The sequence below is a fragment of the Athalia rosae genome, chromosome 5 (genome assembly GCF_917208135.1).
Source record: "Athalia rosae chromosome 5, iyAthRosa1.1, whole genome shotgun sequence".
In the NCBI taxonomy this organism is placed as follows: domain Eukaryota; kingdom Metazoa; phylum Arthropoda; class Insecta; order Hymenoptera; family Athaliidae; genus Athalia; species Athalia rosae.
Genome location: NC_064030.1, coordinates 2,313,570 through 2,327,874, shown reverse-complemented (window position 1 = coordinate 2,327,874; position 14,305 = coordinate 2,313,570). Strand labels below are relative to the sequence as shown.

The 14,305-nt window shown below is 46.9% G+C and overlaps 1 protein-coding gene across 5 annotated transcripts in view; it reads right to left on the bottom strand.

Annotated features, from left to right (window-relative positions):
- Positions 1–14,305, bottom strand: part of LOC105693119 (amphoterin-induced protein 1-like) — a 167,562-nt gene that overhangs the window by 151,791 nt on the left and 1,466 nt on the right. The gene's annotated exons all lie outside the window — the stretch shown is intronic.

The window sequence follows — 14,305 nt, the reverse complement described above, 5'->3', positions numbered from 1 at the left end:
CAAGAAAAATTAACCTATCTCTGAAATTGACCGAGTTATTGCCAATTTTCAGCTTTTTGGGGTCAAAAATTAAAAATTCATTTTTTAGTCTATCTTAATGTAATTTGAGCTCAGGAATCCGAATCCGGAAGAAAAATTGATCTATCTACAAAAATGACCGAGTTATCCCCATTTTTTCGCATTTTTTGGTACAAATTTGAGGATATCTTGAAGGGAAAAAATCGTAGCTCAATTTTCTCAACGGATTCGTGTTCCTGAGGTCAAAATACATAAGAAAAGTGCCATACGATCAATTTTAAAAAATAAAAATTTTTGGCCGAAATATGAGATTTTTCCAAGGGGTACCCCTTACGATTTTTTCAAATTTTGGCCAAAAATTTTTATTTTTTAAAATTGATCGTATGGCACTTTTCTTTTGTATTTTGACCTCAGGAACACGAATCCATTGAGAAAATTGAGCTACGATTTTTTCCCTCCGAGATATCCTCAAATTTATGCCAAAAAATGCGAAAAAATGAGGATAACTCGGTCATTTTTGCAGATAGATCAATTTTTCTTCCAGATTCGGATTTCTGAGCTCAAATTACGCTAAGATAGATTAAAAAATCAATTTTTTATTTTTGACCCCAAAAAGCTGAAAATTGGCGATAACTCGGTCAATTTTAAAGATAAGTCAATTTTTCTTTTAGATTCGGATTCCCGAGGTCAAAATACGTCAGAAAAGTGTAATACAATCAATTTTTAAATTACTTCACTTTTGGCCCAAAAATTGATTTTTTTCTTGGCTTTTGAAGGGTAATCTCACATAAAATCAGCTCAGGAATCCAAATCTGAAAGCCAAAATCATCTACTCATGCAATCGATCGAGTAATCGTTAGGTGGAAAAAATGTTCTTTTTTTCATAAGGTACAAATCCTGCCCCCATACTAAGAAAATAAAAAAAAAAAATTATTTTCCAACCCACCCCACCATACAATCGATCAAAATCCAGCCAGGCAAATGAGAGGGAGGGAGTCGAAGTCGAAACGTTACATGATAAAACGTACGAGGGAATATTTTTTCTGCTACTTCGTACGGATCGGATAATGTACCGAAATTTGGAGCGTTCGTTGGTGAATGGTATGGGCGAAAATATATGGTACCCGTATTGAAAATTCCACTAAAATCTGTGACGCAGAAAACATCATTGAACCGGCACGCGGTAGGTAACAAACGTGAACGAAATTAATAGCCGATGCTCGTCGTGCTTTGATTAACTATAATACAACCGGTCGAATCGAATTAATCAGCCGATAAAATTGAACTGGAATTCAGCGAATAAGCGAGCGAATAACATTTTCATTATCATCAACGAAAAATTCCAATTGGAGGTAAAAAAAAAAGAAGTAAAAAAAGCGGAGGTATTCAACCAGGTACGGCGTTGTGCGGGGGGATGGTTCGCGACTCTACATATAAACTAGAAAACTGGAAGAAAGGGATACAAATTTCCGTTATTCATATGGCAACGAACGTTGCAATACGTTATTGTATATTATACGAACATAAGGAGTTGTAGGTGAGGCGCGATATAAATCGTAGAACAAAGAGACAATCTAGCCGGTACATTCACGATTGCAGCCGAGGATAGGGGGAGCGGTAGGTTATATAGGATTCTTGAATCCTGGAACCTCGAGGATCCAAAAGGCTTCATAAATCCAGAACCGCGGGGTAGGTACCGAGAGTAACGCGGACTGCGGCAAATGCGCCTCCAAGGCACTCCTATATATCTCATCGTTCTTCTTAGCGAGTTCAGTTTCCTTCACCTCCTTCTTTTTCTTCGTCTCTTCAATCCCGGAGAAATCCCATGCCCATAGTAAATTACTCCCTTTAGAAAAACGAAGCTCCTTTGGCATCGACCGCATTTTCCCGCACCGGTGAAATGGCCGGATCGCGAGGTATAAGGCTCAAGGTTCGAGGTGTTGGGTGTTAGGTAAAAGGTGCAAGGTGAAAGGTCGCGAAAGGTGGCGGGAGTGCGGTAGAATGGCTTTACTCCGACTCGAATCATTTCGCACAATCACGTTACGAAAACCCTCGGAGCGTGGCACGAGACGAACGACGACGTTTCGAACGCAGCGCGTCGAACACTCTCGTTAATCGCTCGAATAATAATCAATGTCTTCGTAGCCACAGCACCGGTGCGGACGCACGAGGAGATTAAAAGTGAAAGAAAAGAAGAAGAGGACGAATAAGCAAAACAGTCCGAAGCGGTGACGTCGTCGTCGTCGTCGTCGTCGTCGTCGTGTCATAAATTTGCATTTCAGCACGTCGACTGCGACACGATCCTATAATATTCCGCGAAAACTGACGGGGGAGGGAAATCAGAAGCAGCAGATATATAAAGCCGATATAACCGTTATACGAATTACTTTGCCCAACTCCTTCGCGACAGGACTTCCTGCTTATCCGCGGTGGTTATTAACGACCCATTGTCCTCGTGTCCGTAACTGCGGTCACCCCCCTTCCCCCCCCATTTCTCCCTACCGAATCCCAAAAATCATATCCGTCCCGACATCGTCGAACGCGCCACGAACTTCGAGTGGTTCGCAGGTTCGATTCTAGGAAATGATTATCAAAAACCAAAGTACACGTGATACGATTTCGTGATATCTTATCTCCAGGTTTAACGAATATACCGAGTGCATCTGATACCTTATCACCTGCGCCACATTTAATATGGTTAGAAATTCGACGTTGCATCAGAGGGCAAATAATTATTGGAAAAATGATACGAGATATCCATATAGACGGTTGCTAGGCACCCTGCAGCTGTGGTAGGAAGCGCGACCGTCGATCCGAAGCTTTTCAAACTTATTATCCTGCGAATGGTTCGCACACGCCAAAATTCAGGAGAAAAGGAAGGTGACGGATAGGAGTTACCGTTAAGGTAGTTCGAGGCATTGAGTTCAATTAATCCGTAACACTTCTCCATTGTAATTGGCGCGGATCGGCGAGGGTATCCGGGTTATTATCCGCAAGCGTTCACGTGCCAGTTGGTGAAAACGTTAGGTGTATCAAAGAGAGTTAATAAAACTTGTCGGATTAGCCGAGTCTATGCACGGTAATTCCGATTTGCCTAGACCTACACGCGTACATATAGATACGTGGCGCGAAGTGCATTTGCCGCGAGAGCAGTCGTGCGATATAAACCTCTTCTATTTGTTTGTTCGTTAACGAATCAACAAACGGAGATAAAGAATCCCCTCGCTTTGGCGGACTCGAAGGTGAAACGACGTCGAAGAGAACGGAACAAATAAACAAAAATGAGAAAATGGGTGTCCGTTAAATGACGCGACGAGAAGGAGAGGAAAATTGAAAGATATTCGTTCGAGGCTCGACTGAAATAGCGGAAGAAAGTCGAGGAGGGAAGCTGCGGAAATGTGTAGATAGACAAACGTGTATAAATAGATATACGCGTAACGCGCGTACCCCATTCTAAGCGCCTCATGTAAGCGAGTGAATAACGGGGGACGGATGATTGTAATACGCGTATATATACGTAATATATACGCATTCGTACCGTGTGGGGTGGGACGCGGTAGGACACGAGAGTGAGAACGTAGGCTATAAATGCTTCGAGCTTCCAGACACTAATTCAGTCGATTAACATTTATTAGAGTAATCAGCTTGAACGCGCAATTAAAGCATAGAATATTTAAACATCGTACACACAACGTATACATACATACAATTACGCACCGCATACGCGATCTCTTGTACAGCGTTCGTTTGAAAAAAAATATTTGATAAACTCGACGAGCGAAAGTATAATAATTTCGTCCGTAGATTATTCGGTCATCCGAGAATCACAGCCATTGTCCGCGATATCGAATTAATAATCGTCGCTGCGGTGTCACAGTTCATAACATTCAGATAACAAACTTGAGGAATGAGAATAAAAAGAACAGCGTGAAACACCGCGTTACAGATACGACGGAGACATTGGACCCCCGGTGCACTACGTATCATGAATATGTAACGATTGTACGCGCGTACACGGATATATACGAGCAACGCTTCCGATACTCGGTGAGCGGTGCAATTATTGTGCTTTCGGTTATCGTTTACACCGATTTGCGAGTTGTCCTGCAGCGGGTACGTCGTTGTCGTCGTTGTCCGTCGTCTAAAAAACAATCGAAAGATATACAATACAAGTTGTACCGGACACCGGGCGAGGGTTGAAAACCTCCCCGCTCGGAGTTGATAAGGGTCCCCGTAAAATTAGACGCCTTTATCACGCACACTCGCGTGTGTCCGGCGCGTCAAGCGTCGACGCCGCGACGCCGAAACAGGACGAGAGCAAAACAACGAAAAAGAAAGGAGAGTGAAAAAAATCAACCCCTCGCAAAAAAAAAAAAAACAAAAAAAAAAGGTAAACGTGGAAAAAGGAAATATATACCCAAAATACAAAGCGAAAAGCCAAACGCGAAAAGCGAAAGTGAAGTGGGCAGAGATCGAGCGGGGGTAGGGGGGAAGGAAAAAAAAAAAAAAAAAAAAGAAGAAAATAGAACAAACGGAAAAAAAAAAACCGGACGGAAAAAGGGAGAAAAAAATAAGGAGAAATATACGAGGTGAACGGGGGAAAGGAATATATATATAGGAGGTGGCGGAGAAAGAGAAATGGGTAACGGGCGTTGTGCCCGTCGCCTTAAGGTTTCGTCTCGCGTGCGATGGCGCGGACCCGATCACGAGCCAATGTCTGCACCCTCTGGGGAAATTCTTCAGATTGGTATTCTATAAAGCAGCGACCCTCAGATACGACAAACTAATGCCAAAGCTTAATGGCTTCTGGCCGTTCGGAAGATACGCAGTAAGAATTATCAGTGGCTACACCGCAGAGAACACCGATCCCTACACCTCCACCCTAACCGTTACTTCTTGCGGCATCGCCACCGCAATGGCTGGTGCTAACTACCGTCGGTGGAAGAAGTGAGAGAAAAATACAGGAAAAGAGAAAAAAAAAAAAATCAACAGGGGAAAAAGTGAGAGAAGAAACGCATTTATATGTACGGAGAGGAGAAAAATTTAGGGGGAGAGGAATTGACGAAGCTATACACGCGGAATCACCTCCGAGGGAGTCGGAGGTCACGCATTTAAAATTCGCGTTTGATTTTTTCTTCTCAAACGACTTCGGGTAAATTTCTCTCTCACCGTGACACAGCCGCCAGATTCCTGCCGATGAACATTTTTTCGCAACGCTCACGAAGCATCGGGGAAATCGCGAATGCGGATTTCAAGCGGACTTAATTATTTCGATTCATAAATTATCGGTAAATGAGTCCCGAAAAAGGAAACATCGATGTGAAATAAAAAGAATGAAAAGCATATGATAGAAATACGTACTTTTATATGTACAATTCATAGGAATTGTACACGATATTACAACCCTCGGTTCAGGCGGCGCAGTCAGTGGTCAGGAGGTAGATGTAATTCGTGGGTGCGATTATTACACTCCCTATCCCGTTTTGCGCCCTTAGCGAAACCTGCATTTCAGAATCCTTTTTCGGGGGTTGGTGTGGACTCGATAAAACGCGTCGTACGATTCGACTAGACCAGTCGCGGCGTCGACGTTCGCCGGAGACCGAGAGCTTTTCAAAATTAGACGACTCGACTATCCGACCGCCCGTCCAACAAACCAACAAACCGACTGAAAAAGTCCACCAACGAATATACGCGACCTCCGAAGGGTAAATAATTAATCGACTTATGCGAGGTAGTGCGTAGGGATGAGAACTCCGCGCGGTCGTAAAAGCTCAACTTAATTGCTTCGCTTGAAAAATTCAGGTGATCGCCCTCCGAGTTACGCGCATCACCCTCTTCAACACCTCGGAAATTCCATATCATTTTATCTCCTCGTCATATCGCTGATATCTGGCGCGATGTTTCTTCTCTTTTATTCCTCGGTCGTGCCGAGTATCTCGTTGCTATTCGTAAATTTTAGCGAACGGCGCGCGGTAGCGCACGGCGCGACGACGATAATTTCGGTTGTATCCAGTTCGCGAGGTACCGCGGCGAGGATTATATCCGCACATCACGATTCCTTCTTGTTCGTAACGCGAAAGTTAGTGGGATGTGCTCACCTCGGCCATAGCGCAGCCCGTGTACGTACGGTAAACTTCGGGCGGTGTGCATGTATACGTATATAGCTAGTCCACAGGTAGGTAATACTCGTGCACCGTATGCCGGTTTCTACTTTGGCGTCCCGTTTGACGATAACGCGGTTGTTACGACCACGTGCAGTAACTATACGGTTATATCCAGTACACCGTATATACCGGTAACATAATATAGCTGGCCAAAGCTTATTGTAGAACAGTTTGTCCGTGTAGCCGACGCGCTATAAAGCTTATGCTCCAAAGGTGGTCGAGGTACACGTGTTTTATGTACGTGACCGCACGTAGTATCGGAGTTGCAGCTGATTGTGAGAAGGGGGGCGTGGCACCCGGCACGGCTGAGTTGAGCGGAGAACGAAGCTTCGAAAAGGAGAAAATAAATGAAATGAAATAAAATAAAATACGAAAAAAAAAATGTCAAATAAAACGAAGGTCCAGAGAAATAAGGAACCGAAGCGTGCCTTCGAACGAGTCACGTTCCAATTTTTAGAGAGCCAATCGCATTTCGAGTCAATGTGTCTCGGGTTTCTTCGTTTTTACCGGTTTTTTTCACAACGCACGCACCCAGTCATCGTCGTCCGCACATACAGGCTAGAAATTTAATAGTTATATCCTTACGTATGGCATGAATATGGGTGCATATATTACCCTTTTCGGTACCTTATATTCGTACCTGTACGCCTCGCCGTAAAAATTACCTTACCTATGCGATAAGGATATTCACGAGCGGTATTAACGCGGGGAAATTTTATAGTACGATCGGCGAGGCCGTGCGTTTTAAATGAAAAAAAAAAAAAAAAAAAAGACACCGAAATAAAAAGGGTGTATAAAATTTCTTTAGGGGGATATAATCGTTCGGTGGAACCGGACGAAATTACGAGTGATTAAATTGAGGTGCGCGAATGTACGTGGACGCGATCAGTGCAGTTTTCCTTTACGAGGGCGCTACGATGTCGGAGGTACCCCGCGGTGAATCTTTGATGCCCCGGGGGGCGACGGCGAAGGAATTATTTTTCCCTGCGGCCCTCCTCACCCTTCGCTGCCGCCCCGCCTATTCCTACGGGGGAACGTCGAGGGGAGAAAACTTCGATTCAAATTTGATGGAATTTTTATTTGAGTCAAAGTCCAAGTCGAACTTTTCCACATCGCGACGTTCCTACGTACGTATAAGAGTATGTCGATAGCGTTCGATCCGAATATTCCCGACTTCGGGAAATATTGTTGAAAGAAATTACCGTTACACTGCACGGTGGAACGATGTCGGTAACGAGAATCGATGCATCGAATTCCTGCGAAACTAATTTCTCAAGCCCGTTGATTTTTCATCTCATCCCTTTTTTTTTTCTTTTTTTTTTTTGTTTTTCTTTTTTCGGATCGGCCGCAGGTCGACCAGCGACTGTTTAATTTAGCGGGGTGGTATCGACATACGATACGTACGATGAGGAATGAATTTTCTCCGAGCCGCAATCAGCGCTATATACTCTGGGGTGCGGGAGGAGCCGAGAGACCTTCGGGGGCTTTGAGACAAGGTGGAATCCACATCCGCCGTACCGTCGGAAAATCTAGAAAAGACCCGAGTAAACCGGACGGGGTGTAACGGATTACCACCCAGCCGCAGCAATAGGCATCACACCGTCGATACGTATACGGATCAAAATGGATTTTTCATTCGACATTCGACATTTGAAAAAAAGAACGACTACCGTCGCAAAACGACACCCGATTGGAAATATGTACGTTGCACGGTAGCGGCGCACCGCATGTCGCGTTATACGTACACACGGCGCCAAAATAATTCCCTAAAAAATACGTGAATTATTCCGACTAAAATTTTATTGAATTTTTGTTTCGAGCGATCGATCGGCTCACATCGGCTATAAATCTGCGGCACGCCGTTCGCTGCTCCGATATCGATCTTACGTCGTCGCTTTTTACGATCCACGAACCACCCCGACGTCGCCGCCGCCGCCGCTGCACGATTTCTGCACAACGAATAAAAACTAACGATGTACAAGTGACGTAGGTACGAGAGAAACGACAAATTCGACCGAGCGAACGTCGCAGTTATCGAACACCGGTCGTTCGACCATGTAAAATATCCAGGTAATTAATAAATGCAACAGGCGCGTTGTTTCGCGCGTCGATTGGTGCACAACGCGTATCATACATATAATTAAACGGAACGCGGTCGTCCATTTTTACCCCATCCGATGGAAAATTATACGCAATTAATGGGCGAGCGTCGCGTCCCGTTTAACGTAATATATTATCGGGTGGAGATTTCGAATTCCACGTTTTTCATCGAATCCCCTCGGTTTTACCCAGCTTTCGCACGCACACGCGCACGCAGGCGGCATGCGGCAGGTCAAATGTGGCTGTGGTCGGGCCTCCGATCAGCCATGTGTATCGAGTAGAATACGACGCGGGGTTCGGTGGGCAGATAGGTGGGTAACGTCCGCACACATACGCGTAATTGTGAGTCTTCACAATAATCCTGCAGACGGTCCGTACGACGATATGCCTCCTCTCTCGGATCTACGTACGTACGTACGTACGTACGTGTGCGCGCGGTGGAATTCGACAAAGAGTAGACCAACTCTCGTGCTTACTTTACCGCTCGGCTGCTCGGTATTTCTCTTCTCCACGTTCTATATATAAAGTTTTGCTTTTGTTAATTTCAGGTAAGTAGAGAGAGGTGTACCGGTGGCCGCGCGGACCTCGCGCCCGTCCCCGCTCCGCTGTGTGGGTAATACGGAGGGATACACAGATTTCGGACGAGGGGAAAAAAGGGAAAAGAACGCTGGGAGAGCGCAGGGAGGGAGGGAGGGGAAAAGGGAAAAGGGCAACCACCAGGCAGACCGACCGACCGACCGAACGGCGAGCGAGCCAAGGCAACCGTCGTTGTTGCCGCTGCAGGCGAGCGGAGGCAAAAGCGGCAAAGGCAGGCAGACGTGACCCAAGGCAGTGATACTCAAACTTTTCATACAACGCCGACGCACCAGCAGCCATCGGCAACTTTTTCACGTTTCATTGATGTCGTTGTTTTAGTTCCGATTTTTGTTAGCGTTCGAACGACGCAGCGGACGAGAGGACAAGGGAGGACCGCGAGGGAAAAAGGGGGTGGCGGGGGGCGGATCGGTTGTCAAAAAAAAATGTTTCATCGCCCGTTGGCGGCGGTTCAGGGTAATACTCCCATACGTCTGGCAGCTGAAATTAACGCAGAGTTTATAAACTAGGACGTAGAAGTATCTCTGGATTTTACGTGGGCGTCGCGTACTCCAGGAGAGAAGTAGGTAGGTAGGTAGGTAGGTAGGTAGGTACCTACCGTCGCCGGCTAACGACTCGCGAAATTCCGTGTTACGGTATATACGAGGACTAAAAGCTTCTTCTCGTACTTGGTACCCACCACTTCCATACGTGACATACATAATGCGTCAAGTATAAATTATTATCGTGTATAGTCCCTTACGTCGTACTCGCGCACGAGCCCGATGTATAGTCGCGGTACGCACGTGAAAACGTAGGTCGACTGTTACCACCACCATCATCACCACCACCGAGAGAACAGAAGCACTCTTCGCGAAGGATTCTCTTTCCGCCACACACACGCGCACACACGTCATTTCGCGTGTCATTAGACGACGGTTGGTGTGCGTACGTGGGTACGTAGATGCACTTCCGGTTCAGACCCACGCGAATTCGTCTCGATTCAATTCACATTGAAATAATTTACTCGCGCTCGCGGGTTATGGACGTGTACGACGAGGGGGGGGGGGGGGGGGGGTGTGTGTAATACGTAGGCTACGTACGCGCTACGTATATTGTTAACGGCTGTAGCCGTGGCTTCGCCAATAGCGACGACGACGACCCAGATTCCTCAATTGCAATTTGCAGCGTACATCATTTTCGTGGTTTAGTAGGTATATATCGCGCGCGTTAGCTACGTGCGCGCATACGAATGTGTGAGAATATTATATCGAAGAGGACTTGGGTGGCTCGGTACGCGAAGGAGACGCGTTATTGCATCAGGAGCTCCAACGACGACGAACGTACCTATTCGCCTACATATTGTTTGTAATTCGGAAAATTATTATGGATGTGCGCGGCGTGCACGTGCGGTGGTAGTAGGTGGGTAAATAAGGTGGTGAGGTAGGTGGGCTTCGCGCTAGCGCACACCAGGAAGCTAGTAAGGGCGTGTTACCGTAGCGGGGCAAACTTAGAGATACGCTCGCCCCAACTATAAATTGTTGTTTATGTCGCGAATCTACCGCAACCGCGATCGGGACGAACGTATACGGATTGGCTTTTGCAAAAATTTGCGGATATATTCACGCGATCGTATGGACGTCGCATCTTTTTCTTTCCGTTCCTCCTATCTTCAATTCCGCGCGCACATCGTTCGATCGCGTTGTGTAGTTATTCTTTCAATTATCGTCGTCGTTACAACGTCGATCGTTGCCGTTTTATTAGAAAATTTCATAGAAGGAGGTAATAAGATTAGGGTGGTGACATCGTTAACCTCTGGATAGCCGCACACACGCGGCTCCACGAAGATTAGCCGAAGATTATATACCCCGCTTAAAGATATCGATATTTGAGTAGCCGCATGCGACTTCAACGGCCTGTATTATCGTACACAGATATGAAAATGCTCGTATAAAAAAAAGAAAAAAAAAACGCCTTCGACGGATAAGATATAAAAGTGTACGTGTGTACATATACCGGAGCAGATTACGACCTTCGCCTGCACCTCCGCTACGCTATCGAAGGCTCGAACCGTCGCCACCGTACCTACTTCGAATCGAGAATCCCACCCATATCCATCACGGATGAATACCCGGTAAAAGTACGTGAATACGCGGATCGGTCCAATTCTAATCGCGGACAGCAATTCCGTTGGTTTTTCTTCATCGGTTTTTCACCCGGTACGGCGTTCGACTCGTCTCAGATTTCCAATAGCGACGAGCCCCGCCGGTTGAGGGCCCCTGGCGGAGGGGACCTCTGGGCTGGGTAGAGGGAGGTTGCTGCTGCTGCTGCTGCTGCTGCTGCTGCGAGTTTCTTCTCAGCGAGGCGGGACGACGACCGAACCGATCGACCTGCAACAACTGCAGCGGCGGCGAACGGTGTACAAACCGAGCGGCCGAGGCAATGGCAAAAGCATAAGGAATATCGTCGTGGAAGGTGAAGGACCAACTCCGTACGGAGTTAGCTGACATCGGGCGTCGCGTAACCGGCGACCCTGTATCCTCCGTACGATCTCTGTACGCCCTCGTTGAATACGGCGAACCCGACGCTACGTTCAAACTTCACGTTTACTGCAGCGGACAATCGGAATTGGGGAAGGCTGGGGCGGCTGCAACGAGCAATGAGAACCGAAAACGATGCTATAGGCGTCGTTACCACACCATCTGTCGAAACGTGCGGCGCGAGAACCACCCCCGAATTTTCCCATACAGACGAATACGTCGCACCTTGTATCGTAGGTATACGACGTTTGCGTAATTACGGTTATATTTCCCTACACCTCTCTCTCTCTCTCTCCTCAGAGTCTCGACGATTCGTGGACGCTTGATTTATTTTTATCTCACTTCGCGGATATCAATCCGGTTACGGATGGGGTGAGCCCTTGAATAAACAAGTTATGTACGAAACTGTGAGACGGGGACAAGGACAGCCGGTGCTGCTGAGGAGGAGGAGGAGGAGGAGGAGGAGGAGGAGGTGAGCCGAGATACCCTCCCGCGTCTCTTCGATTTTCTCTCTACGTCTCCGCGTTTGTTCGATCGAGGTGAGCTCGAAAAGGGAAAAAAAAAAAAAAAAGAAAGAAATTTCAGGTGAGTCAATAATACGCCTTCGATGGGAGAAAAAAAAGAACGGAGACGGAAGAACGACGATCGGATCGACTGCGTACAGCTACCGAGTTGTCCTTTGAGTTATCTCCTCCGTTGTATTTATTACTTAATACGGGGACGGGGATTTATTATGCAACAATCCCGGGGTATAGACGCAGCCGGGCGATACCGTGGGGCCAGGACGAAAGATAAACGAGAAGAGAAAAATAAAAACAAAGAAAATAAGAAAATGCGAGATATACGTAAGCGTAATACGCTATTATTTTCTCTCGTCGATAATACCGTATCACCGTACACACGACAAATATATATAATATTGAAATGACGATCCATCGACGAGGATACAAATGTTACAAACGAATACGAGAATATCATCTCTCTCGGCCATGGATGTGCACGACATCCGCGGTACCGCAAAGGCCATTAAACTTATTGGTATATCAAACTTCGTCGAGATACACTCCACTCCGTAGTAATTGACGGTTGTACTCGAGGGCCTATTTCTGCAGCTGTAGGAAATGGGCGCGTGTGTGTAATTTCTAATCTCTCGTAACGCTACGGGCTAATTATACTCCCCTCTGCGTGCGTGTTTTAAACGTACCTACGTACGTACGTACGCACCGCTGTCCTAACTCGACGTCGTGTGCGAGGATCGGATAACGAATAGAATCGGAATCGTCTCACGCACTTTGAGCCGCCTGATCCCGCCAGCCCTTCCGACGTACGTACATACTTGCTCAACGACTCTCGTGCGTTACCTTCTCTGCACGAACGAGTTGAGTGGTAAACGTTCGCGATTCGATGGCGATGCTAGCGGTAGCTGTTTTTGATATTTTGCTCCTCGCGTCCGGCCGGGCGCCCATCGGGATTTGATGGAAGTTTAAAATTGTGAAAAAAAGTTTCCAGTTTTTTCGGTTTTTTTTTTCCATCCTACTTTCGCGCGGCTAGTGGGCGAGGAATATTTGAAATTTAATTTTCCCTCAAAGGTAAGGAAAAAACCTATAATGGTCGTATTACGAGTCGATATTGTGTGTAACGTTCGGGCAACGAGGGTCGAACTTTTTTTTTTCCGTCGGGCGAAACAGTAGTTCGCGAGAGGGTGTGTATATTCTACAACAAGGAAACTTGGGATACCGTATAATCCGGACAAGTTCTCTTTTTAATCCGTTGACTGTGGGGGGGGGGGGGGGGGGGGGCTACGGTGGGTACCACTGTACTACAATTAGCAATTGAAAGTTGTTTAATTACCGCTAGCTGTACGGAGCGTTGCACGATGTATCGCGCGCCTCGTACGTACCATTTGTACGGTTAATTTTGCCGCGGTGTTCAATTTTGCTGCTCGCAAACAACCGAAACTATATACATCGGTAGGTTGTCGTCGTTTCAGCGATCGTCGCGCGAACAGGGAAAACATACCTCAGCTGCAATAACGAACCCGCAAGTGCGGAGCAAGTTGAAATACGAATCACCGATAGAGAAATACCTATACCGCGGTGTACAGGCGAACGTTACAACGAACGTCCGTGTTTGGTCTTCCGCTCAGGTGGATGCGGATAATTGATAATTGTTATTGTCGGAAAGTTTTCCGGTGCCCGCGCGCAGTTGGTTCGAAAACTGATTTCTAGGGCTTACAATAGTCTCGGATCGCCGCGGCGGGCGACGTTGTGCCCCGAATGACTCCGCTCCGGTCGCTGCTTCCTCCTCTGCTCATGACGCATAAGCAGGTATGCGACGGCGGTGTTTCTATCGCCCAGCTTCTCCCGATTTTCATAATAATAACACCGCGGTGCCCGCGAGTCGTGAGTTATCACAGGTTTTATTTCGATCGCACGCTCCGGTCGCTCCCACCGACGCGAATTCGACGTCGGTAACTCGTTCAACGTGTGCTACGGTAACGAGGAGGCACGTATTGCCCTGCCCTGTGACTAATTCGCCAAGAATTATACCGAGGAATCGTATGACTGCTCCCGTCGCGATGAAATTATAATTCAATTCGCACGGCGCAAAAAGGGGGGAGGGAGGGGCGGGGTCGATCGGCGATTCGTGTTTACTGGCGAACGACGATTCCCGTGTAATTCGCGTCGCCCATTCTTCGTTAATCAACGGTAATAGCCCGGGATTGCTTCGACTAATCAGAGAGGGACTGATTCGGGAGGAAATTCACGCGACAAACGAATAATACCGCGTGATTAAAAAATTGACAATTCCGGACAAATCGCTCTCACGATTGTCCGAGTGAATCGAGTCACCGATCGGTGACGAGCGCACGTTTATCGCACGCCACAGTCATCCCCAGGTGAAAACTGA